Here is a 25,698-nt window from a genome sequence, read left to right as displayed (position 1 = left end):
TGATACTAATACATTTTAATCTGTATAATACCAGGACCACGAAGAACTGGGCTGTGTCTCAAACCGCCTACTTGCACACTTCAAGCAATTAGTTTTAAGTATATAGTGTAGATAACGCAAAAGTCAGAGCACTAAAAGTACCAGGATGACCCCTTAAAACGGGCTCAAAAGTTCAGTGTGGAATAGTGTTGACGAACTGACCGAAGAGCCGGTTAATTAACCCGACTTTTGTCACTGAACCGGGAGACTCGAGTGCCATACGTCAATGAACCGACTCACTCCTTTGTTTCTTTTACCTCCATTCGTTCGTTGTTGTGTAGCTGGTATTCTTCTTCTACTGTGTGTGTAGTAATCTAGCTCATTAGCGCCTCTCCACTGGAGTGGTGGTGGTAGAATCAATCAGGAAATGAGCTAACTAGACCGCGCACCAAGCTACTGAACCATGTAGTGAACGAGACCGAATGTAACCGTGCGACTGGCCGGCCCGCTTGGGTCTAATGTAACCGTGCGACCGGCCGGCCCGCTCGAGTCTAATGTAACCAAGCGGTGTCTTGGTTCTCTTCAAGTTTGAGTTATTAACCAAGCCTTGTTTCTGGTGCATCTTAGATGATTGTGTTCATGGCAATTCACACATTATCGATGGGGAAGTACAGTACATCACATACAAATACACGTCATGTTATTTTGGTAGTTATGTTAAGTTAAATGTTAGAGAAGTGAATGTTGCTACGCGGTAGGTAGGCTGTAACGAGAGACCGCGACACCAGGCTACTAAACGAGACCGTAAGGACCGTAACCGGAGGGTACTGCATGAGTCTATATTCAAACGGGTGTCTAGGTTCTCGGCAAGTTTGAGTTATCAACCGATAGCAGAAGCCTTAATTTCGTGCATCTTAGATGATTGTGTACATACAAATTAATAGATTACATTATTGATGGATATCACATACAAATGCACGTCATGTTATCTTAGTAGTTATGTTAAGTTAAATGTTTGTTACGTGGATAGGTAGGCTGTCACCAGGAGACCATGCACCAGGCTACAGAACGAGACCGTAACCGTACCTTAATGCATGATTCTATTTAATCACGGTTTCTAGGTTCTCGGCGGAGTTTGAGTTACCGATAGCAGAAGCTTTTATGTCTCGTGCATTTAATAATTGTGTTCATGGAAATTCATAGGCTACATTACCAAGGGGAAAGTATATCACATACAAATACACATAATGTTATCTTGGTAGTTATGTTAAGTGTTAGAAGTGAATGTTGCTACATGGTAGTTACTGTCATGAGGAGACCGCACCAGGCTACCGAATGTAACCGTGGCCAGTGTGTGAGTCTAGTGTCGGTCAGCATGAGTGTGTAAATCAGAGATGGGAAGTAACGGTACAAATACTGCTACTGTATTTAAGTAGATTTTTCGGATATTTCTACTTTACTATTTTTTTGTGGCTACTTTTTACTTTTACTCCTTACATTTTAACACGGAATATCGGTACTTTCTACCCCTTACATTTTAAAAATTGGCTCGTACTTTAGTTTTGTACAAGAGGTCTAATGTCGGAGAATAGCGGACACGCCCTCACACCGAGCGCGGCCACAGAAAAAAAAAGTGAGAAAAAGAAAGAGAGACTGCTGTCCGGAGGATAATCAGTTGAGATGGTGTGTGCGGTCCTTGAGAACTGTAAGTCGTATAACTTATGTTGTCAGTTCATGTAAGCCTGTTGTTGTATTGGTCTATAGTTCCTGCACAGTTAAAGTAGGTTAGCTAGTGATTTAGTTGTTTGTGTTCTTCACCTGTTAGCTAGGTTTCACGTTGCTTGTATAAAGCACAAAAAGAGAAGTTGTCTCTGTCCGTGGTTTTTACAGACACACCTGGGGTGGGAGGGGGAAAGTTTGAAACCAGCATCAGCTTTAAATACGGTCCTAATCTAGTCCTCACTAACAAGTTTCAAATAATAAATTTCACTGGAGTTACCGTTATTATTTTCACGTGATCAAAATACGGAATTCAATCTAATTGGATGGGAAATATACTGTCGGCTACGTTGCGTAACTGCACCACTACAAGACCGACACTTCGAATTTTCCGGCGCATTCTGCGTTCAATCGCTAATTGCAGCTTGATGGCGCGAAAAGGTTAGCACTAGTAGTATGGACGGTGACGATGATTGAAAATGAAGAAAACAGAGATCCCAGAGATTAGGCAGACAAGCAGCAAGACATTCCCAATCATCCCTGGCCTTATCTGAGAGAGATGTTTGAGATAGGCTAGGAGGCATCAAGTATGATCCTCGGCCAATGTGCTGTGTAACTCTAAAAGTATGGGGAACTTCTTAATTAATCTATGTTTAGTAATTCATATTGTATCCTTTATTTTCTTTCTATATTTGAGCACACACACATACATGTAGATTCCTTTAAATGTTAAGGGGACGATTTAAAAGAGAAACTGGATCTGTGAATTCTCACAGAATCACAATTGAATTCATATCTTGCTACTCCGGTCAGAATCTTATTAAGCTGGAGTCCCAGTCTCTGTCACAATAATCATATATGTGATGTTTGGCAGACATCCATTTAAAATGTAGACAATGGAATATAAAGAGCCTGGTTTTTTGTCCACTGAAGTTTCTCAGCTTGCACTCTAGTAACGTGTGGTCCAGGTAGCTTTTACGCACTTTTTACGTTAATCTTGATTGCTATATGTATATGAGTACTGCCGGCAAATCGGTGCTAGCAACACGGAGCTGCTGCAGCTAATGCCGGAGCTCCCACTCAGCTAAAACGGCAGTTATGGGGGCATGAGATAAAGAGTGCCTTTGTGCCTCTTAACAGACACAAAAATGCATTAAAATGTCTGTGCAACATGAACAGGGCCCTTACATGACAACAAGATGCATTTAGCAACTTAGCCATTGTTTAAATTCACCTACCCTGCTAGCTGCTAGCTGCCGTCTGGGATGAGTGAGTGTGTTCAGCCAGGCTCCGGTAATAATCATCACACAGCAGTTCCATGTGTATTTGTAGCATATATATCCATTTTGTGTGCTGTCGTTAGTGAATATGAGTCTCTGCAGTGGCGAATTGTGTGGTAGTTTCCTTAGCCAGACTAGCAGCCCCGAACCGGGCATCCTTCTACTTCCTCCCCTCGCCTCCTGCTGAGGCCCAACAACAATCCACAGGCCCGGCTGGTCTGGTGGATGTCCTCCAGAGGACAGTTCATGCTTTCACGGGCGAAATATTGAAGTTTATTCCCCCCTCAAAAATAGGTAATTGGCACTGTAGTGGTTATGACCATATTAGTGACTATGTAACTAAAACTCAAAAGCCTCTTCAATGTGTTCAATATCTTCTGTTTTAGCTGAGTGGGAGCCTCGGCATTAGCTGCAGCAGCTCCGTGTTGCTAGTACCGATTCGCTCGGCAGTACTCATATACATATAGCAATCAAGATTAACGTAAAAATTGCCCGGAGTTCTCCTTTAAGACCAGTGTGAAACATAAGAATTAGAAAAAATATATGTAAAGGTTATAAAAATCTAAATTAGAATATATCCTAAAAACTAACCAAAACATAAGAATAAGAAAATATATTTGCAGAGCACAATGTGCAAAACAAGGCCAGAAAACAAGACTGTCTAAGTCTGTCTAAACCTAATTACTCTGCATGTAAACATACTGATTAATACATGATTTTATCTTTCAGGGCCAGACGACAAAGTGACCGTGGTAGAAGACAGTGATGTCATATTACCCTGTTCTCTCAGCACCAAGGAGAACATTGAGTCAAAAGAGTTTCACTGGAAGAAAGTTGCTCAGAAAGATCCGACCAATGTGTTAGTGTATAACGGACGATTGATAACAACCTTCAGCATAAAGAGTTCAAAGGCCGAGTCTCTCACTTTCAAGATGAACTGAAATACGGCAACGCCTCCATAATCATCAGAAATACAACGATATCTGACAGTGGAAACTACACCTGTGATTTTCCTATTCTTCAGCCACCTCAAACATTCTACATTGAGCTTGTTGTTGGTGAGTACTTTTATTAAACAGTTAAAGGAGTTTGCTCATTGAACAGGATATTAAAATGTCTTTTTAACTATTTGTCAAGTTAATATTTCACAAGCAGTAATGTTTTGTTTTGCCTTTTAGGTCCAGTTTTAAAAGACAGAAGAAGGGAAAACTCGGGTAAGTCCTGACTTTCACAACGTCACTCATGCATTTGATCACAGGTCTGATTTCATTGGAAAACCTTTATTCCTCACTGTGTGAGACGAATTGAGCTTTGAGGTTTGTAATTTCAGGAAAAAAGACATTAGTGATTATCCAATCTATTCATTTTTTGGGGTATTATACATGACAACTGGGTGGCTTTTCTTCATACATTGAGTCGTACAAAGTAAACATTCAGACAGGATTTAACAGAGCTACTACAGTGATACAAATAATTTCGGATAGTTTGGATTTTAGAGTATGTCTTAACTTGTTCAATCATTTATGACCATCACAGGTGTATCTCTAGAGCCATCAGTCACGTCACTTGAAGTCACAAAGAACTGGGCGTCTGCAGTGTAAAGTTAAAGGTGCCTCTCCAAAACCTGAAGTAGAGTGGCAGGACAGTGATGGAAACAAACTTCCTGCTGAGGAGAGACCGGTCTCAAACCCAGGAGGCCCCGACGCGACATCATCCTCCTAACTACTGTGACCAAGACCGGAACTATCGGCTGTGTTGTCACACAGAGAGAATTCAACCATCAGACTGCTTCCCAGATTCACGTATATATCCAAGGTCAGTGGTATTTCAATCTTTAAATGATTTTAACTGATGTGTTAAGGTGTGTTCAGACAAATTGGGATGAAGTTATCTGAAACAATTTGAAAATGTTTCAAACTGAGTGGAAACTTCACACTTACACTGGACGGATGAGAGTCTGGAGGGAAATAACAGGACTGGAGTTTGTAGTACATTTTAAGATCAGTATGAACGCGGTCGTCATGACTCTCATTTTGTAAATCCTCTCATGCAAAATATTTAAGCCAATTGTCATAACCTTTCATTTCTAACCGAAAGGTTTCAAAAGTCAGAAGAGAAAGAAATATGTCTTTAAAGAAATAAAATAAAACACTGCAGGATTCAAATCCTGGACCTCTCGGCGGGAGAATAAACCTCTTCATAGGGGCACCTGCTCTACAAACTGAGCTACCCAGGCGCCAATACATATAATTGTAAAACTATAACATTCCTTTCTAGATGCTGCATCTAGAAAGATGAACAAAGGAAAACTGATCCATTAAAACTGATTTCTTGTAGGTTTTGCTGCAGCTGGTGATGCTGAAATAATTTCCATGTTTGTATTGTTGATGTTCTTCTCTGATTGGATTGCTACAGATGAAACTAATTATAAGTCACTTATTATTTAGTAAAACTTCACATAAACCCAGTAAAAGATTTATTACTAGCTGTTACAACCTGATCCTGAGGATCAACATGAAAACACCTCATGAGGCTGATTTAGTGACTGAAGTCAAAGAATCAGAGACATTTTGTTCCAGAAGTGAAAAAATTAAACAGGGTGTAACACATTAAGTGACTGTTTGGAGGAGTTTTGGATCCTTAGTCAAAATAGACTTGACCCTCCCTTCGCCAGCTAAACATTTTTCTATGACTCTCCAAAATGTTTTGGAAAAGAGGCATGCCCCATCCCAATAATTTATTGAAGCCTTCTGAACTGGTTTGGTTGCGCAAAGATGTACAGATAGCCACTGTTTTTTTACAATCATGACATACATGACTTAACCTCTGCTTTTTCATCTTACACATCACACTCCACCAAGATGGTGGCCATTTCAGTAGATTTACTTACTATGTTTCCTCACCCGACCGGTTCCGTGGGAAACTCTTAAGTTTTTGTGCTTCCAGCTAGCGGTCCGTATTTTCGTCCCTCAGCTCGTTGTGATCCATTTATTGAATCTGTGCGCATTCACAAGAGCTTTAAATAGCGTCGTTGTTCACAATAGGCCTACCTGTGACGGGGGTTAGGGTCAGGTGTGGTGCATCTTGGGGAGAGGGATGGTGCAATTTTTGTTGGGTCAGACCAGGCGCGGCACAGACATTTAGAGGGGCTATTGCTCTAAACTGGAAAAAGGCAAAGACTTCTAACGAAAAAGAAATGTTATAATTTTGAATATGTTCTATTATGTACCTTAAATTAAGAATAGTATTGTCCGGCGCATGTATCTTTCTCCTTATCACCCCTTTTACTGACATGGCCCTTTTATAGGAACACTCACCACCCTCATTATGTAGCTGTCTGATTTGTTGAGTGACGCTCCTTATGCTCTTCCTCACTCTCTGGTCTGGAGCCTTGCGGTAGGACCTAATCTTAAATACAATTATTGGAATCAGAATAAAGTAGCTTGCAGCATACTTTACTTTTCACTGCTAAAAAACGAATGAATGATTTGATAGATAGATAGATAGATAGATAGATAGATAGATAGATAGATAGATAGATAGATAGATAGAACAATTAAACCATGACTACAGCTATTAAAAGAATATTTGACTTAATCCCCAGTTTCTCAAATGCTCTGTGAACTGGAGCTATTGGGGCTAGCCTCATACATAAAATAATAACTAATTCACAATGCTATGCACAGCACAGATACAATATACCGTGCATTTATTCTTGAATGAAACATTTGTTATTAATGAGTTATTAGCCTGCTCCAACTTAAAGACAATGCTTTTGTTTAAACAGGCCTACTTCACATTAAATGAATAATGTAGGGTGGTTGCTTGACATTATCAAATGCTTCTCTCACAGCTGGCCTGCTGATAGTTTGAATCCAGCTCTGCAAAGTTGCAGATCTTTTAGCTCTTAAGCTCTTTTTCTCTCTTCCACAACTATACAAAACAAAAAGGCTATACATTTATTTACAAAATGCAAAGTGTACTACCGTAATCAATTGGGACATTAATTTATCATCTCATGACAAAATAAGCTAAGATGACTTATATCAGCTTTCACTAACCTTATATCTGCTTGTTAAAAATTAATGTAACATATGTAAACACTGTATAATCTAGCATGATTCAAGAGCCCAAACACATCCCTGAGCCTCTCTCCTCTTTACAGAGCCGCACTAATGTAATGGACATAACATAGCTATGCTAGCTCGCTGCAGCTACATACCTATCATTGGCTTTGGTTGATAGCATGATGTTAATATACGGGCAATGTTGCGCGATGTGATGTAAACGTTACAAACTGCACATTATTCAAGCTCAGGTGGATTTTTTTTTTTATATATATATTCACAAGGGCATTTGTAATACTCTCCCTAACTCCCAAAACTCCCGTGAAGGCAGTAGGGTGGTCTGTCTCTTTGATATGTGGTGCTCCGTGTAAGAATCGGCAAGAATATAAACAAAGTCACGTGACTGGGGCAGAGGGCATCGCTGATGGGAAAAAGAAACGATTACAAGATTGAATGATATGACGATTTAATTTGATTTACGTTAATAATGTTGGGCTTATTGTATTGATGTAGCCACGACAGAAAAAAAAAGAAAAGCGGATTTAGGCTCTTTCTCCAGAGGGTCAGCTGAGCCAATCAGGGCTGTCGCGGGCAACAATAGCCCGCATTCGTGAACGTCCCTGGGTAAGACCAAGCCCCCAGGAAGAGCGCCATGTCTAAAAGCCCCAGATAACGGTGGTACTGTATCCCATGGCCCAGAAAGACTTTTCACATAGACTTTGCATGGTGAAAGAAACTTCTGTATTTCAGCGAATCATTTTTTGGGGTGCTACATCAACTTACCAGCCCAAACAATTAAAGGGTCTTTTTTTTTTTAAACGTCACATTTTTAACATTCACTAGTAGCCAAATCCAGAGTTATTAAAATAGGTATGACGCACGCGATAATGGACGCGAGCAGACCCACGGGACTGCGCACGCCGCCATACGACTGTTTTCCGGGGTCATGTAGCTGTAATAATAAATATAGCTAATGGTTGTAATTCACCATGTGTTATATTAATACGTCCATTGTGTTATCTTATGATACACCCGAGGGATGTATGTATGCTGTAAAGCCTGTAACGTGGATGTAACGTCATGTATGAAGCGTTTCCCAAACTGGCGGGGCTATCGGCTAGTAGTCTATTAGCGGTAGCTAGCATGGATGTATTAAAAGAACGGTAATACCATGATTAGCTATATTCCTACATAACGTTACTACAGACATAGTGATTTCATGGCCTTGGTTCTCTCTTATGATCCATCCGAGGGCTGTAAGCTGTAAAGCTTGTAACGTGGATGAGAGATGAAGCCATGGATGAGTTCTGTTCACCAAACTGCAGGCTAACTGCTAGCTAGCTAGTTGCTCTCGACACTATGATTAAATCTCCTTGGTTGTCTAAATACATCCATTGTTTATTTAGATAAGCATGTAAACGATCAGGAACAACGAAAACACAATGTTTAACATTATTTAAACAAACTCCAGTGGTCCCTAATGTTACAGTGTTTCTACCAAAAAATACTGAGGCTCTGAAATCTGTAATCAGATTAATAATAGAGGGATTTTTATTAATTATTGTCACACATGAATCACAACCAGAATAACGACAATCAAAATCATCAATAATTAAAACCATATCTACATCAATATTTTATTGTTAACTAGAAACTGAACTCCAACTAAAAACAGGGACCAAACTTTAACTCTGAATAAATACAGTGATATATACAGTATATAGCAGATATATGCAGTATTTTGGCGGAGTCACATTTATCACATTAACAGAATAATGACACTTAAAGATGTATGTATGATTTTAGTTATCAATGATTTTATTATTTTATTTCTAACTAGAAACTAAACTCAAACCAAAAATAGGGACCATACTGTAACTCTAAATATCTACAGTGATGGTTCCTGATGATAATAATTTGATACCATGGAGGCAAATAAAGTTTTTACAGGACAAAGTAAACTTGTTATTAGGACTGGTTGCTCTGCAGTGAGAAACATGTTCTTTACACTTCATTCACTGCAGCAGAGTGTTGGTTCATTAAAAGAAGAACTAACTGAAAACACAGCATTAGGTTTTAGACTCAAAGTGAACATGAAGATGGAAACAACAGTTAAACTTTCCTCATTCTGTTTTCTAACTCTGGTCAGGAATCCTCCTCTTCTGTCTGAGTCTGAAACCAGGAGTTCACTAATGTTCACCACTCACATTCATTAACATCTGGCTTGTTTAAAATGTTGCGTGCATCTCACTAAAGCGGTAGGCTGATTCAACCAATCACAGGTGCTGTATGATTGAAGCACAGAGGACACAAAATGGCTTCATGGTGTGATTTAGATTTTTGGATATTATAGTGCAGCTCAGTACAGCTGCACTCGGCACCTCAACCGCGCCAAACGGCAGTTTCACTACAAATGAACCGAACAATACATACATGCCCTGAACCGTGTCTAGCAGACCGAATGGTTCCATCCCTATACACTGAAAAAAAGAACAACTAATCAAATATTCATATTGAACAGCCAAATCTGATTTGACTAACAAAATTCTGAGTCGATATAGTCGGAGCAATTACATGTATACTTGCGCGCTGGTGTGTCTTCGTCAATCTGCAATGACACCATCAAACGTTGGATTTGATCTCCTGTGCTTTACGCTGAGTTTTCACAGACAGCTTCCATAACAGAAGAACGGAGAAGTTCAGTTCATTTTGATTTTCAGTTGACTCAAATCAACTTTGGCGAATGTTAGCAGAGTTGCAGTTGAGAAAAGCTTCCCGTGAAACCCCCAGGACCTATACACATGCATTCATGGAGAGGAAGTGTCAGAGCAAAGGAGTTGCCCATGGACATGTACCCCAAGCAGTTGGGGGTCCGGTGCCTTGTTTAGGAGGTGAACTGGCTCCTCTGGAGATACCAGTCCATAGTCTGTACTTGGTCCATACGGGGACTTGAACCAGCGACCCTCCTATGCCAAGTCTCCACAGACTGCGCTACTGTCTCTCAAAGATAAAGATCATGGTTGCTGGAGAGAATGCGGGGAAAATAAAGCAAATCATACGATATATATTTTTACATGTCCAGTAATAAAGAGCTTTTGGGAAGCGGTAGAAAAGGCCATGAAAGAAATTATAGATATTAAAGAATCCCTGACATTAGAAAATTGTTTAGGTATCAACATACAATGTAAGATAAAAGCGAAGGATTGAAATATTAAATATAACAAAGGCAAGAAAAAACAGTGGTGACCACAATTTTATCTAAAAAGCTGACTTTGGAAAAACAGCTGATTGTTGAGCACCTCTTTTACTTCTCTCACTGTTTCTCCCCTTCACGGAGAAACAGATGATCAACGATCTACTAGCCTAAAGTGTAACAGAGCTGTGTTTCAAATATATGAATGAAAATAGGTTGTGTATAACATATATATATATATATATATACACAGTACGTATAGGTTTATACAGCTCACTCTCAGCGTGAAATGTATTCCTCAAAGTTAAGTTGCACAACTTAATGTATGGCAACTATTTTATTCTGTCATAATTTCCTGATATGTAATGACAGCTGACAATGTAACACCGTCGCTGATGTTGTTCAGCTCTACATCTCCACCAAATCCATCACCACGGCAACTCACCACTTTGACCATTGGCCTCAGTGAAATTAAATCATGGATGCAAACCAACTTTCTCAAACTTAACTGTGACAAATCAGACACGATCATCATCGGTCCCAAATTCCTCTTCAAAACATCGCACAACTCTTGCTTCACCATCTATAGCTCCTCTCTGTCTCCTTCCTCACACATCCACACCATCAGGAGTTATTGTTGACAGCAACCTCTTCTTTGAAAAGCATGTCATCAAAATCACCACAACTGCCTTCTTCCACCTTAAAATCTGTATCAGTATTATCTCATGGTTTATGTTTGTATATTTGCACACTTTACATTTTAGAGAAAGAAGTATAGCCTACTTTATTTATTTATCATTTTTGTATTACATTATCTGCAGAAATTATTATATTTGGTGGTGACAAAACCTGTATTAAATATGTAGACCTACAGTTAGATGATTTTTGGCGTGGCAGAGATGCCTGCTCGCTTCCGATTGTCTGATATGAATGACCACGTTCTGTCTTACACAGCAAACTAATTCTTCACTGGTAAGCAACGCACTGTAATAACATTCAAATTAAAAAACATAACATCTTGTGAAATAGGCCTAAGTGATTTAATCAGCGGAAGGTTCTAAAAATATTAAAAACAACAAAGCTATACTTCACCGATTCTCTGCAGTCAACTGACGGAAAAAGACAAAAGATATAGGCTACTTTTAAAATATTATGTGAAATATGACGGGAAAGTACCCTCAACTACAGAATGACTACTACATATGATGCATTGATAAGCCTGGACCACGTATCTGGTCATAAAAATGAACAGTCTAATACAACAACGTTACATGATTTAAAAAGCAACATAGCCTATCATCCGGGACAGAGCAGAGGTGCTGGACTCTAGCTGAATCATAAAAAAATAATTTATTTAGGTGGGTCGGTGGATGCAGATTCGAAGGAAGGCTTCGGCGGCCAATTGGAGTATCTATAATAATCAGGGTTTTTAACAAGTGGAAAAAGTAGTAGACCATACTTTTTGAGGCTGTCAAACCGGCTTCAGCGCCATCCAAAGCGGCGGGGGAGTCAGAGACCGTGGGGGGGGGCATTTAAACATGAGTCTGTCACTCCAGCCGGGCTGTGGTTCTCTGTCATGTCCTGCTGCTGATGCTCAGAGTGCTGATGTTGTTCTAATTGTTCATCTGAAATAGCAAGGCTGGATGTTGTGCTAAACTCCTCATCGCTAGCATCACCGCAGGCCGCCAGGCTCTTTATTACCGTTGAGACGACTTTTGAAAAAAGTGGAGATGGTTGGAATATTACTCCTAATTAAATCCTATCCTTCTCCTTTTAGCTTTCCGCTTTTGTGGCTCCACTGCTCCACCGTTTTTTATCCCCGTTTGTTTTGTCGATGTCCTCTAGCCTACTCTCTTTCACTCACACTATCCTCCACCGCCCACAGGGGACAAAACGGGTCTGTTGTCCCGGCCCACAGTGGGGGGCCCAGAACTGGGCCCTCATTAAATTATGGAATAATTGAAAAACATTTTTTAAATAGGCCTATTTGTGAGAAAAAATATGTAATATTTGAGTTACATAAAAGCTTTTATTTGTTTTCTTCCTAATTGTCCTTGAAATAGTGGTCAAGAACCCCCCACCCCCAACACAAAAATGGTTTGGCCACTTATCAAAAGTTGATGTTGTTTTCAGTAGATTTGAAGTTCAGTATGCTCAAAATGTCCGGTCAGCACAAGTCCGGTGCTCAGAAAAGGAAGGAAAAGAGAAGAAGAAAATAAAGGCCTTAGAGATTTTCTAAACAAATATTTTTAAAAAAAGGTGGTGACGGTGAAGCTGGAACTGTCAACGTAGAGCAAGGTAAAAAAACAGCGCAGCCAACGCTATGCCATGTAACGTAAGCTAACAGGCCAGCTCTCATGTTAACGCCCATTAGCTTGTATAAAAGCCTGAGACAACACGTTTTCTCTTTTACAGAAAGAGTTTGGTAGCTCTGCGCCAGAGAGGATGAGACAGAGAGGAGAGAGATCCAGCTGCTGTCAGGTGACAGAGAGAGTGATGTGGAGGGGCCCGCTCCCCGCAACGCGGAGGGACAGAGTCAGGCTACCGGTGAGAGAGAGAGAGAGAGAGAGAGAGAGATGCGGGAGGGGCCCGCTGCCCTGTCGGAGAGTCTGAGCAGGATGGATCAGAGACTGATCACATTAATTTCAGTGAGAGATGTGAGGAGAGGAGAGGAAGATCAGATTAGAGGAAGATCAGAGGAGAGGAAGAGCATAGGAGAGGAGCAGGAGAGGAAGAGGAGAGGAGAGGAGCAGGAGAGGAGAGGACCAGGAGAGGAAGAGCAGAGGACCAGGAGAGGAAGAGCAGAGGAGAGGTACAGGAGATGAACAGGAGAGGAGAGGAACAGGAGAGGAAGAGCAGGGGAGAGGAAGAGCAAGGAAAAGGAGAGATCTGGGCGCGGGGGCCCATCTAAGCTTATCTCGTCCGGGCCCAGGCTAGACTGTCAGCTGGCCTGCTATCCTCCACCACCTGTCGTGCCGCTATCAACCGTCTTTCGGTAACCTGACTCGTAGTCATCAGACACAGCCGACAGCCCAAAAACTGATAATCATACTTTTTTGTGTGCACCTAAATTATTGTTAACACACATACACACAAACACACACTAATTAATTTTATTTTAAATGGGGGGAAAAAAAGAAAAAGGATGAGGCCACACAGTTAGTGGGGTCTTGGAGGCCCCTAGAGGTTGAGGCCTCCAGGCACCGGCCCAATCGGCCCGGTGGTAAATACAGCCTTGGTGGAATGGCTAGAAAACTAAAAAGGTTTTAGAAAGGCCAGGTGCTGATTAATGATGGGATGGCAACTGACATAATGCAATGTCACCCATGTTTAAAAGCGTATCTGAAAATATCTGACCCATGTTATTTATTAGCCTATAATTGTGTCTCTGTCAGGCTTCAATCTGTGCTTCTTTAGTAGTTGCTTTAGGCCTATTTAAAGTTGATTTATGAGTAAATCATTACTTAGACTACTTACTTTCCGTAATCAGAAGAAGGCTACATGTTAACCTGGTCTAACTCCTCTTTAACACAGAAGTACTTAGGCATATTTATTAGCATATATACTTTCTGCCTCCTGTTGGTTAGACTAACAAATAATATGGGCACAAAATATTGGACAGGATATAAGAACACATTTGTATAGTAGTTTCACTCACGCATACAGCCATTCATCCACTCCTCTACACAGTAATAATAATGTTATACTCATAAAATTTCTTCAAGGTTGGCAGGTCTGCATTCTACTACTCAATGGTCTGGCTGTTAAAGTGTCTTCGTTCCTGTGATTTTTCTTTCTAAAATCACTGAGCTTATCTTTAGTTTTAGATATGTTAACCTGGAGCTAAGACTCCTCACACCAGCACACAGATTCATTAATGAGTGGACCGGGCTGGTCTCGTTGTCACGGAAGCAGACCAACAACTGAGTCTTCTGCATACTTCATAATGGTTCTGTTGTCATATTTGATTTGACACATCTGGCAAAAAGAATGAAACAGGATAAGAGAAAAACAACCTCTGGTTTATTGGCATTTCTTTAAACCAATCACAATCGTCTTGAGCGGGCGCTTAAGCGTTGCACGGAGACCCGTGCTGCTGCAAAATAGTCTCAGGAAGGAACTTGTTTTGGGGGAACATGTACTGCTTCAAAATTTGTTTTAGTCGCGACACATAAAACTCAGATTGGACAGATAGTCTAGCTAGCTGTCTGGATTTACCCTGCAGAGATCTGAGGAGCAGTTAACCGTAGTCCTCAGAAATCCACTGGAGGTTAGAATTCCAACACAAAGGCAGCATTAGGTAACGGACATCTGGTCAGAAAACAAAGGACATAATGGGCGGAATCCCAGAAGTGGAAGGTCGGGGCTCTAGACTCCATCAGGGTGGGAAATTAACTTTTTACCAGCCACTTATATTTTTACCAGCAACTTTTTCCCGAATTCCAATTTATAAAAAGTGCACTAGCATATTTTGAATTGCTTCAATAAATTACTTTTTTATAATTATAATGCATATTTTATTAATATAGGCAAATAAAAAATGATGTAGAAAAAAAGCCTGCTAAACCATGGTAAAATTGTGTTTGGTCATATTCCAAGTAATTGTAGGCCTACATTTTGAATGAACAAAAACAACTCATCAGTCCATCCAGGATTTTGCGGCCTTTTTTAGAGATTGTTGCAGCCCAAAATGCCTGATTTTGCAGGAGCTTTTGTAAAAAATAATATGACAGTGATAACATTTTTTGTATAGTTCTTTTAAAACAAAAGGAAACTTATTTTGGGGAGAATAAAATTACTCTGGGCGCGCTTTCTTAGTAACTTTTCCAAAAAGGCTCAGGATGCTGCAAATGTTGGTATAATATGAAAAGGGCTGGTAGATTTAAGACAAAAAATTATTTATTGAATGATGGAAATTTTAACATATGTGTTGATCTTTACATCAACAAGCCTATCCTCACAAGCCTACAATGGCCTATCCTGGCCTGGGACACACATTCATACGGTTTGATAAAGGACTTATTGGACTTTAACTTATCATTGCACTTACAATAACGAGCGTAGCTGTTCTCAATTTAGGTCTTCCTGCACGTCTCATCTCCGGGTTGTGTGTGGCAGGGGAACGGAGCAGCGCCCCACCTGCTGCAGAGAACCAACATCCAGGATTGAAACGGCAGCAACTTCAGCGACTTTTAAATCGTTACAGCGTACATATGATGTTAAAATGTATACAGGTTGGCAGGACGGTCTGAAATGTTTTATGTCTTTCGCTGTATGTTTTGTCAATGCGTCACTTGTTCGAAAAGTACCTTCTCTTTCTTCTTTCCCTCAACAGTTTGCTGACTCCGCGGCGGCCTCTTAACATCGGGATATCGCCGCCACATTTTTAACCGATAATTTTCATTTCGGTCTGTACCTCAGCTCAGCTACATGGTGTCATGGACTAGCGCTGAAAACTACTCGACAAAAAGTCAGGAGTGGACGGAAATATGCGTATAACAGAGGTGGGTAGAGTAGCCAAAAATTGTACTCAAGTAAAAGTACTGTTACTTCAGAATAATATGACTCAAGTAAAAATAAAAAGTAGTCATCCAAATAATTACTTGAGTAAGAGTAAAAAGTACTCTGTGAAAAACTACTCAAGTACTGAGTAACTGTTGAGTAACGTCTGGTTTATTTTTTATCACAAATATTCAATCAGACAGACAAAAATACAAAATAATCATCTTTAGGCAAATTATAGTTCATCCAATCAATAAAATAAATTAATTAATTACAAAATAGCTTAAAATAATCCAGGTAAATTCAAGTAGGCCTACTTAAAAAATAAAATCAATAAAATAATAATACATTCAAAATAAATAAGTACAAGTAACACAAATTTCCAAACCTTTATACTTTTTTACCAGACTCTGCAGGCAGAACTAGAACAAGGTAATATAGGTGCTGTTTCGCACTTTTTACTAAGGTAACCATGCTTTCAGTATGAGCCCAGGGGCCTGTAGCCTACTACGAAGCAAGATTTGGGGTTAACGAGGTAACTTAGGGTTCAGCCCAGGCAGGGCTGGACTGGGACAAAAAATCGGCCCTGGCATTTTTGGGCCAGGCGGCCCACACCCACCGTGATTGGTCAGACACATTCCCTGCAGACAGTCCTCTTAAAATATGCGTATGCTATTAAATGAGTTGCCTAGTGTTCAGCGTTTATGTGATCGTTTTGGATCCTTCAAGAGGGATCTCAAGATTAATCTGTTGATCTTACACTTAAATAATTAATTCATTCTTAGAGTTAAGGATTTGTATATTTATGGTATTTTTATTAGTTTTTATTATTGATATTGTATTGCCATTATTGTTATTATTACTATTTTGCTTAATATTGGCTTAGCAACTTTAAAAACAGTTTACTGTTAATTTTAACTATTGTAAGATTCATATTTTGGCCCTTTGGACACAAGTGTCTGCTAAATACAATAACCATAACTATAACCCTTCCCAAAAGCTACAATAAAGCTGAGAGTAGTATACGCCCTGGAAAAGAGCACCAATACAAGAGAAGCTAATTAAGCTATCTCAAGGAACACTGATGCTTGTATCATCACTGATTTTAGAGATCACACACACTTTTCAGCTATCAAACAGGCTAACCGCTAGGCATTTTCTCAATGTAAGCTTAAACAGTTAAGTTACCTGACAGCCACTAACTTTAATGTTACGAATTAAACTGCTTGTTATTGTTTTGACGTGACACACACACACACACACACACACACACACACACACACACACACACACACAACACACACACACACACACACAACACACACGCGTGTCGGCCCAATGCCCGGTATGCCAGATGGCCGGTCCAGCCCTGAACCCAGGGTTTTCTGTATCACGGTAGGTGGATCACTTTTACCGGGTTCAATCGCCGTGGTAACTCATGCTGGACGCCTAACCTGAGGCCTGTACTACGAAGCAGGATCAACATGGCCTGGATTTCTTTCAGTAATCCGGCTTCATCTAACCTAACAACTGCGGTCCCGGATAACCGGTGTCATGAAGGTGGTTATCAACTAGTCAATCAACCCAGGTTTGTCCAATCTAGAGACGCGGCCATCATAAAAGAGGCGGTGTTTGCGCACCACGACCAATCGCAAACCTCTACCAGAGCTACATGTTATATATAAGAGCAAATTATAATTCTACATAAATATGAAGGACAGACTCGGTTTTACAGGGAAAACGCAATACAGTTCTAAGCTTACTTAAAGGAAAGCTGGCAAAAACAAATAGCCGACGCTGTAGATGTTTAAATCACAACTCCAATATCCCTTCCCCATCAGTCAGGACCAAGATCTGGCCATAAGAGCAAATAAAAAATATAAAAACATAATTCTAACCGCCGTGCGCATTACGGCGACACCGGCTCAAGAAGCCGATATGTAATTCCCCTCCCATTAAAATGTATAGGCTATATTTCATAAAAATACCCATGTTAACGGGGTTGATGGTCTCTAAATGTTTTAACTTTTATGAGCCGCTCTCTTTCTCTCTCCCTCTCGCTCTCTCTCTGAACGGTGACGCCGTTATCAATCGACCTATTGATTGGTCAGTAGGCGGTGCTTTCACACCGGTTGATGTCTGATCTCCAACTTAACCTGCACCGAACAGGTTAGGTGTTCAGCATGAGTTACCACGCGCGATTGAACCCGATAACAAGTGATCCACCTTCGTAGTACAGAAAATCCTGGGTTGAGCCTGAAGTTAGCTCGTTAACGCCAAATCCTGCTTCGTAGTACAGGCCTCTGGTCGGGAGCAGGTTATGTTGGAGATCAGAGATCAACCGGTGTTAAAGCACCGCCTACTGACCAATCAATAATGCGATTGATAACGGCGTCACCATTCTTAGAAGATCAGGCAGAGCCCGTGTGCAGAGGGAGAGAGGGGTGCTTACAGAAAAAACATTTAGAGACAGACAACCCCGTAAACATTCCCTGATGGGTATATTTATGAAATATATAGATTTGAATGGGAGGGAATTACATAGGCTATCGGCTATTTCTCGGTTTCTTGAGCACAGCGGTTTGCAACTGAAATAATAGGCTAAAGCAACGACAGTTTAAGGACAGGTGTAATTATGGTCAGATCTGCTCCTGACTGATGGGGAAGTGATATTGATAAGCATTGATTTACGCATCAGCGTCCTATTTCTTTTGTTGCCAGCTGACGGAAGACTGCACAACTACGTTTGATTGGTGAAACAGTCACATGGTAGAGCCTTTAGCAGAAGTCTCTCCCTCTCTTTTTTTTTTTTTTTTTTTTTGTTAAAAATAAAACATTAAAATGAGGCGACGGGGAATACAAACAATGACACCTAGAATACCAAAGAGGTAAAAGAAATGTAACAAGCTCATTGTAGCCTAATGTAACTGAGTAAGAGTACAGTTTCTTCTTCACAAATCTACTCAAGTAAAAGTATAGTGATTTAAAACTACTCCTAGAAATATAATTTTTTCAAAAAGTTACTCAAGTAAATGTAATGGAGTAAATGTAACTCGTTACTACCCACCTCTGGTGGTCAAAGCCCCGGCTGTGAACAGTTCTTCACAATAAAAGTCCTCCATTATTTTGTATTTGAATGTTTTTATTATGAAGCAGCACAATCCGGAAATGTTGGGGAATAATTAGCAGTAACGGACTCCTATAAGCATTGTGCATTGTTACTTAGCAACAGCATTCTTTGACAAAAGCTGTCCAATCCGTTACAAGAAATGCCACTGTGGCTGGTATACAAGGCAAAGTCACCTGCCACTTTAAAAAATAACCCCGCTGGTGGCGGGTGCTAATTTCCCACCCTGGACTCCATAGACCCTAACTATCTGTGTCCTATTAGTTAGAGAAGTCAAGGATCCAACCCACCAGATTATTACTTAAATCAAACTGTTTCAAAAGCCTTCTGGTTAAAACATGGGGTTGGATCGTGTTAAAAGAGGAGGTCAAACCCACAAAGTATAGCTTACATAAGTTTCCCTCTTTACCATCCAGGGGTCTCATTTATAAACGTGGTATGCGCACAAAACGGGCTGAAAATGGGCGTACGCCACTTCGCACAAAGGTTGTGATTTATAAAAACAAACTTGACTGGAGAATGCGGTCCTCCCGCAAACTCTGCCCATGCGTGCACACATTTTGGAGACAAAATAGGAATTGGCGATGCAGATGGTGAGGTGGTGAACTGAAGAGAGACAGCAGAGAGTAAATGGGAATAAGATTACTCGTAATATTTTCTAGTATTGATGCCTCAGATGAAATCCAGCAGTGTTATTTGCGCTTGTACAGAGTGATAACTGTTCCATAAACACCTCCAACTCAAATCTTAAATTAAAATTTGTTCTTAATATTTAAATCGGGCCGTCTCGCCATCACATTGTCCGTCGGGTGCAGGAGAGGGGAGATGGCCCCACTGCATGGAATACAGGATAGCATCAAATACCCTTCCATTAGATAATGGCAGAACACAGTGTAAATAACTAAATGTGTCTTTAAAGGGGTGATAGAATGATTATGTAGGGTATTTTACACTGTTCCTTAAGGTCTCTTAATGGGGTATGTAACATTGGTTGGGCTGAAAATTGCCCGAATGCTATTTTATTAGGCCCTTAACTACCCTGTGAATATGGCTCTATTTGGAACAAGAGCTTTTCTTCCAAATATGGTATGCTAATGAATATTCAGAATGAGCTACGCTGATTGGTTTGAGCAAACTACATAGAAACACATGGGAGACTTCGGCAGCAGGCCTCATATTTCAGACACTGCAAAGCTATACATTGTTTGTTGGGCTATTTCGTTATTAAATTCACTTCTGAGACTTTTTAGCGAGAAATCAAATATATAAAGCGAGCATGTTACACCAGCAATCTCTTACCACATGTTACACACCATGTCAAGCCACTTATACAAAATCTAACTAAAGGTCTTATAAACCTAACAACGGTGTCCGATTTCAAGTTAATATTTGTGAAGACTAGCTAGGTGTTTCGTTAGCTGTGACTGTCCCTTCAATCCTTAGCTACAAATCACGGATAGTTTCCTTTTGCCTTAATTTGAGTATATTTACAGTTTGAATTTTGTCCAACCGCCGACAACATCTAACTAAATGTCTTATAAAGCTAACAACTGTGTCCGATTTCAAGTTAATGAATTTTTGTGAATTCCAGAGGAATTCTAAGAGGAGCTAGCTAGCTAGCTCTCATTGATAGAGCTCCATCCAGCCGCAGGATCTATCAATGAGACTCACGGACAAGCGGCGTTTATTTCCCCAATCGTTTGTTTAAATAACTCAACACATTATAATTACACACATTAAAAGAATAACTGGAACCTGTGGTAAGAGAATGCTGGCGTCAACAAGTTCGCTGACCGCTTTCACTCACATACACCGGGCATTTAGCTAGCAGGAAGAGGGGAGTTGGAGGCCCTGGAGCTCTGTCAGAGCAGCGGTGTTTCGTAGTCCATTACCCAAAACGGTGACTTTGCGCTGGGTATGGAGTGCTGTGGGCTGCCAGCCGTGACTGAGCTCCATCTATCTCACAGCAGGCGGGTCTGTGAAGGAAGGCAGGCCAGGCGGCAAGGTAGCAACATAGGCAGCACCGGCCTCTGAACTTGACAAAAATTTGCAATTAGACATCAATTTTCGTAAAACGGCCAATATTTGACCTCTACATAGTTGATTTCACAAAAAAGTCTCAGAAGTGAATTTAATGGTAAAATAGCATATGAACAATGTATACAATTTCTGAGATCTGCGACCCACCTAGATTCAGAAGACTAACTAACTGATCTCAGGTCAGTTGTGTAGCCTATGCAAATGTTGGGGTGTGACGAGAGAGAGAGACTAGAGCCAAATGAGGAGGAGCCGCAATAGTTGACGTCAACTATGGGTCTTGTTGAGATTCGCGCGTGTTTCAGAGGCAGTTTCAAATAGTGAGATTTGCAGAGAAAAGAGGTGTCAATGGGATTTAGAGGTTCTATGTATGTCCTAGTTACCCACTAAACTGTCATTATTCAACTATGACAAGGTAAAATCAGTTTTGCATTCTATCACCCCTTTTAAAACAAGGGGTGCAAATATCATCAAATGTCAAAGTCGGGAAACAAGTCATTAAACTCTTGGCGCAATCATTACACTTAATGTCCTACGTTATCGGTCCTAACTTTAATACTGTTTGTGACAAAACCTGCATGAAGAAAAGTGTGTTTGCCTATTACATTTCGTGCCTTCAAATTGTATCTCGGTGGGGGATACCACTGATGCTGTGATTTTTAATAAGGTGTTAACAATCACTACTTGTTGTAAACATATAAATACTGTGGTGAACCGCGCGTAATGCTGCACGCTGGCCCTGCTGGCCCTGCAGGAGGACAGCAATGGAAGAATCATGAGAAAAAGAGACTTCAGGGACCATGATGACTGGCTAATATGCCGATTTAAATTCCCTAATATAGCTGTAATAGTAATATAGCGGAGCTCTTGGATCTATGTACTGAATTGGGTACAGTAGAGAGGGTAACGCACCGGAACGGGGCCATCCCGGTCCAAATACAGGTCCTCGCCACTCTGGGTGAAACTGGCTGTTTCCAGAGGGAATTTTGTCAGACAGCTAAGTGTTTTTAAAATAAATATTATATATAATCTTCAACTTTATCACTAAGGCTTGTTTGGATATAATATATAGTTCTGTTAAATCTTATTAGGCCTATATAACGTCTGGTATATCAAAGCTGTCCCCGAAAGTGCCGCAATGCCTGCCGTTTTTGGAAGATATTATTAATAAAAGGTAGTCTATAGATCAGGGTTCCATACACCGTGCAAGAACAGGCCGAAATTATAATTCAATTGGCAGCAATTCCCGAGCATCTGAGAGGTTTTTGCTTTTTCTCCGCCAGTCGGCATTATTCGGCATGTTTCGTGTAACGAAAGAACAACTGCCAGGGTCATTAACATACTGATCAGCATTCACGTGGTTCTTTGCATTGACTGTTTATGGTTAAAAATGGGTGGTACAGGGTGGGATAAGAGGTTGATCCGCTACGCATGCTTGTAGTCAATCTGTGATTTATAAAGGGAACATTGCTTACAGGTGTGCGTATACGCGCGTTTTTATAAATCTGACTTTTTCGGTCGCCATTTTGAGCTTTGGCCGTCGCATTACACACTTATAGTAAGGATCCTACGCGTACGGTTTATATAAATGAGACCCCAGGTGTCTTAAAAGCCTGTTAAGCAGAGTAACTGTAGCATCCTCCAGCCCTCTGTGAGGCCTGTATGCAAACTGCCTCAAGATCTCAGACCGGACCTGTTTCTCTAAAAAGATTATTAAAATGGAGGTCAGAGCGGTGTTTCCCACAGGTTGAGAATTTAGTTGTGGTGGTGGGTCGCGGGATGTGACGGCTGGGTTCAGCAATAAACTTGTCAAACAAAGGTTTATAAACTATTTATTGAAAAAAATGACAACATGACAAGATAATTTAGAAAGAAATATATTTTTTACATATTAAACAGACCAGATACAAGATGATACAGATGAAGTGTAGCTGTGCTCTGTCAACTAAATCTGGTTGTCAAATAAAATGTATGGTTCAGCAGTTAAATGACCTGATTAACGTTACCCAGAGGTGGAATGTATTAACAACTTAACCTTAAACCCATACTGAGATCAATACATAAAGTTAAATGTTATTATAAAGCTCAACCCTCCTAACTCCTGTTAAATCATATTACACTAAGGCTATCCAAAGTTAATGCTTGTTCAGTTTGGTTGTTATGGATCATTGTTCATTTTTAAAGGGTTTTTATCCGTATTTTGGGGATCTTAATGTCACGTTGTTTTGTACTATACATGTACAATTACACACTATACATACAATAACAATGTTGCACTCATTAAAATAAGGATTTCTGTCATTCAAACAATACTGGATTGTAGTTTAAAACCTTTACAGCAAACTTAATAAAATGCATTAGTGCATAAATAATGTTCCAGTTAATGGGTACAGCATGCAGAGAGCATTGACTGAAGGCTCGATTAACGGTTAGCTCCAGTTAACTCTAAATATAGATCAGCCTAAGCGAACTTAAATAAAAAATAAGGTATGAAACAATACATACACGACGTATCAAGCGTGATTTATGCTTCTGCATAAATCTACACCACATGGCTACGTAGCGAGAGGCATGGACACTACGGGAGCTGCATTATTGTGGAACCCACGCAACTTCTAGACAAGACCCGCCTTCAATAGCATTCACACGCTACTATTGGGCAGACGTCCATGCAAGGTAACGGAACCAGATTTGTTCAGGTCCTATCCCCTGACCAGTCGGCTATCCTAACTTTAACTACTCTAGGTCAACCAATCGGGCTGGTTCATAGGGCGGGACTTACCTAGAAGTTGCGTGGGACGCGCACCACCCGAAAAATGTAACTACACGTCGCGGGCGACGCGCCCCGTGTGTGGTAGCGTTGCATTTCACCACTCATTTCCTGGTTCTCCTTCTCCCGTAAACAACATGAAATCAAGGAGAGGGTTAACTTTTCCTGCTCCAGATTTCCCACCGTGGTCAGAAAGAACAGAGGAGGCACTTTGGTTCTCTCACTATGACTCTAGAGTCACTACTCGCTCCCAAGATATTTGCCATCACTCTCTCACTCGCTCTACCACACACTCCACACACACACACGTCGGCCCTGCTATTCTCTTAAAGAGATCGACACACACTCAAACACACAAGTATAAACTTCAGGCCACTTACGTTGGCTACGGCCAAAGGTCTGCAGGATCCTCCGCAGGATCATAAATCACGCTTTAGTGAAAATGATTTGAGAAAAAATTTTCTTATGTGGCTCAGTAATATTCAACTTGTAGTTTTATATCATTTTCTAGTTGTAGTAATTCAGATTGAACCAGCAAAGGCTGAAGAGATCTTCCAAAATGATTTTCTGCTGAAGGATGAATTCAAATAAATAAATCATGACCATGTCTATTGTCTCACAATAGAATTGTGCTCAAACTTTTTCCAAAACCGCAGGTGGACAGATAGTCTAGCTAGCTGTCTGGATTTACCCTGCAGAGATCTGAGGAGCAGTTAACCATAGTCCTCACAAATCCACCGGAGTTTAGAATTCCAACACAAAGGCAGCATTAGGTAACGGACATCTGGTCAGAAAACAAAGGACATACGGGCGAATCCCAGAAGTGGAAGGTCGGGCTCTAGACTCCATAGACCCTAACTATCTGTGTCCTCTTAGTTAGAAAGTCAAGGATCCAACCCACCAGATTATTACTTAAATCAAACCGTTTCAAAGGCCTTCTGGTTAAAACATGGGATTGGATCGTGTTAAAAGAGGAGGTCAAACCCACAAATCAAAGTCTTGCAGAAGTCCCTTTACCATCCAGGTGTCTTAAAAGCCTGTTAAGCAGAGTAACTGTAGCCTCCTCCAGCCCCTCTGTGAGGCCTGTATGCAACTGCCTCAAGATCTCAGACCTCACCTGTTTCTCTAAAAAGATTAAAATTATTTCATTAAAATGGAGGTCAGAGCAGTGATTCCCACAGGCTGAGAATGTAGTTGTGGTGTTGGGTGGTGCGGATGTGACGGCTGGGTTCAGCAATAAACTTGTCAAAGATTTATGAACTATTTATTGAAATTAAAATGACAACATAACAATATAATTTAGAAAAATATATTTTTTTACATATTAAACAAACCAGATAGAAGATGATACAGATGAAGTGTAGCTGTACTTTGTCAGCTAAATCTGGTTAGTTTGTCAAATAGAATGTACTTCAGCTACCGCGTAAAATGACCTGATTAACGTTACTCCAGAGGTGAAATGTATTAACAACTTAACCTTAAACCCATACTAAGATCAATACATAAAGTTAAATGTTATTATAAATCTTAACCCTCCTAACTCCTGTTAAATCATATTACACTAAGGCTATCCAAAGTTAATTATTGTTCATTTTGGTTGTTATGGATCATTGTTCATTTTTAAAGGGTTTTAACTGCATTTTGGAGATCCTAATAACGTCACACTTTTATAGTTTTGTACTATACATGTCCGTATTGGTAGGTATTGCACTCATTCATCAAGATCTAATCTGAACATATTTCTGTCATTGAAAGAACGCTTGGATTGTAAGGGTGGTACGGTTCACAAAACCCACGGTTTGGTTCAGACACCGTTTTAGGGTCACGGTTTTCGGTTCTGTACGTTTTCTTGTTATTTTTTCTTTTAATCTTTAATACTCCATAAATATACTTCAGCATATGGTATATAGCTTAATTATCCACAATGTAGCATACAGCATTACATAATTATATAGTTATATCATGTAGCCTAATCATGCACAAACTGAATTTGACTTGACTTTAAGCACATTATTGGGACCATC

General features: G+C 40.3%; 3 protein-coding genes across 4 annotated transcripts in view; 1 reads left to right on the top strand and 2 right to left on the bottom strand.

The window, feature by feature from the left end:
- The window catches only part of LOC120557124, a 655,636-nt gene that overhangs the window by 90,139 nt on the left and 539,799 nt on the right, over nt 1-25,698 (bottom strand). The gene's annotated exons all lie outside the window — the stretch shown is intronic.
- The window catches only part of LOC120557666 (CD276 antigen-like), a 275,123-nt gene that overhangs the window by 74,834 nt on the left and 174,591 nt on the right, over nt 1-25,698 (bottom strand). The window lies entirely within an intron of this gene.
- Nucleotides 3,712-25,698, top strand: part of LOC120557668 — a 1,015,838-nt gene continuing 993,851 nt past the window's right edge. Inside the window, exons 1-3 of one of the 2 annotated variants that reach the window (XM_039798214.1) lie at nt 3,712-4,036; nt 4,157-4,192; nt 4,515-4,793. The gene's annotated coding sequence lies outside the window, so the exon portion shown is untranslated. The remainder of the gene's footprint in view (nt 4,037-4,156; nt 4,193-4,514; nt 4,794-25,698) is intronic. The other variant, XM_039798215.1, reaches the window with a different exon arrangement.

Source organism: Perca fluviatilis, chromosome 4, assembly GCF_010015445.1.
Source record: "Perca fluviatilis chromosome 4, GENO_Pfluv_1.0, whole genome shotgun sequence".
NCBI classification, from domain to species: domain Eukaryota; kingdom Metazoa; phylum Chordata; class Actinopteri; order Perciformes; family Percidae; genus Perca; species Perca fluviatilis.
Note: the sequence above shows the minus strand (reverse complement) of the source record. Positions and strands in the feature narration are given on the sequence as shown.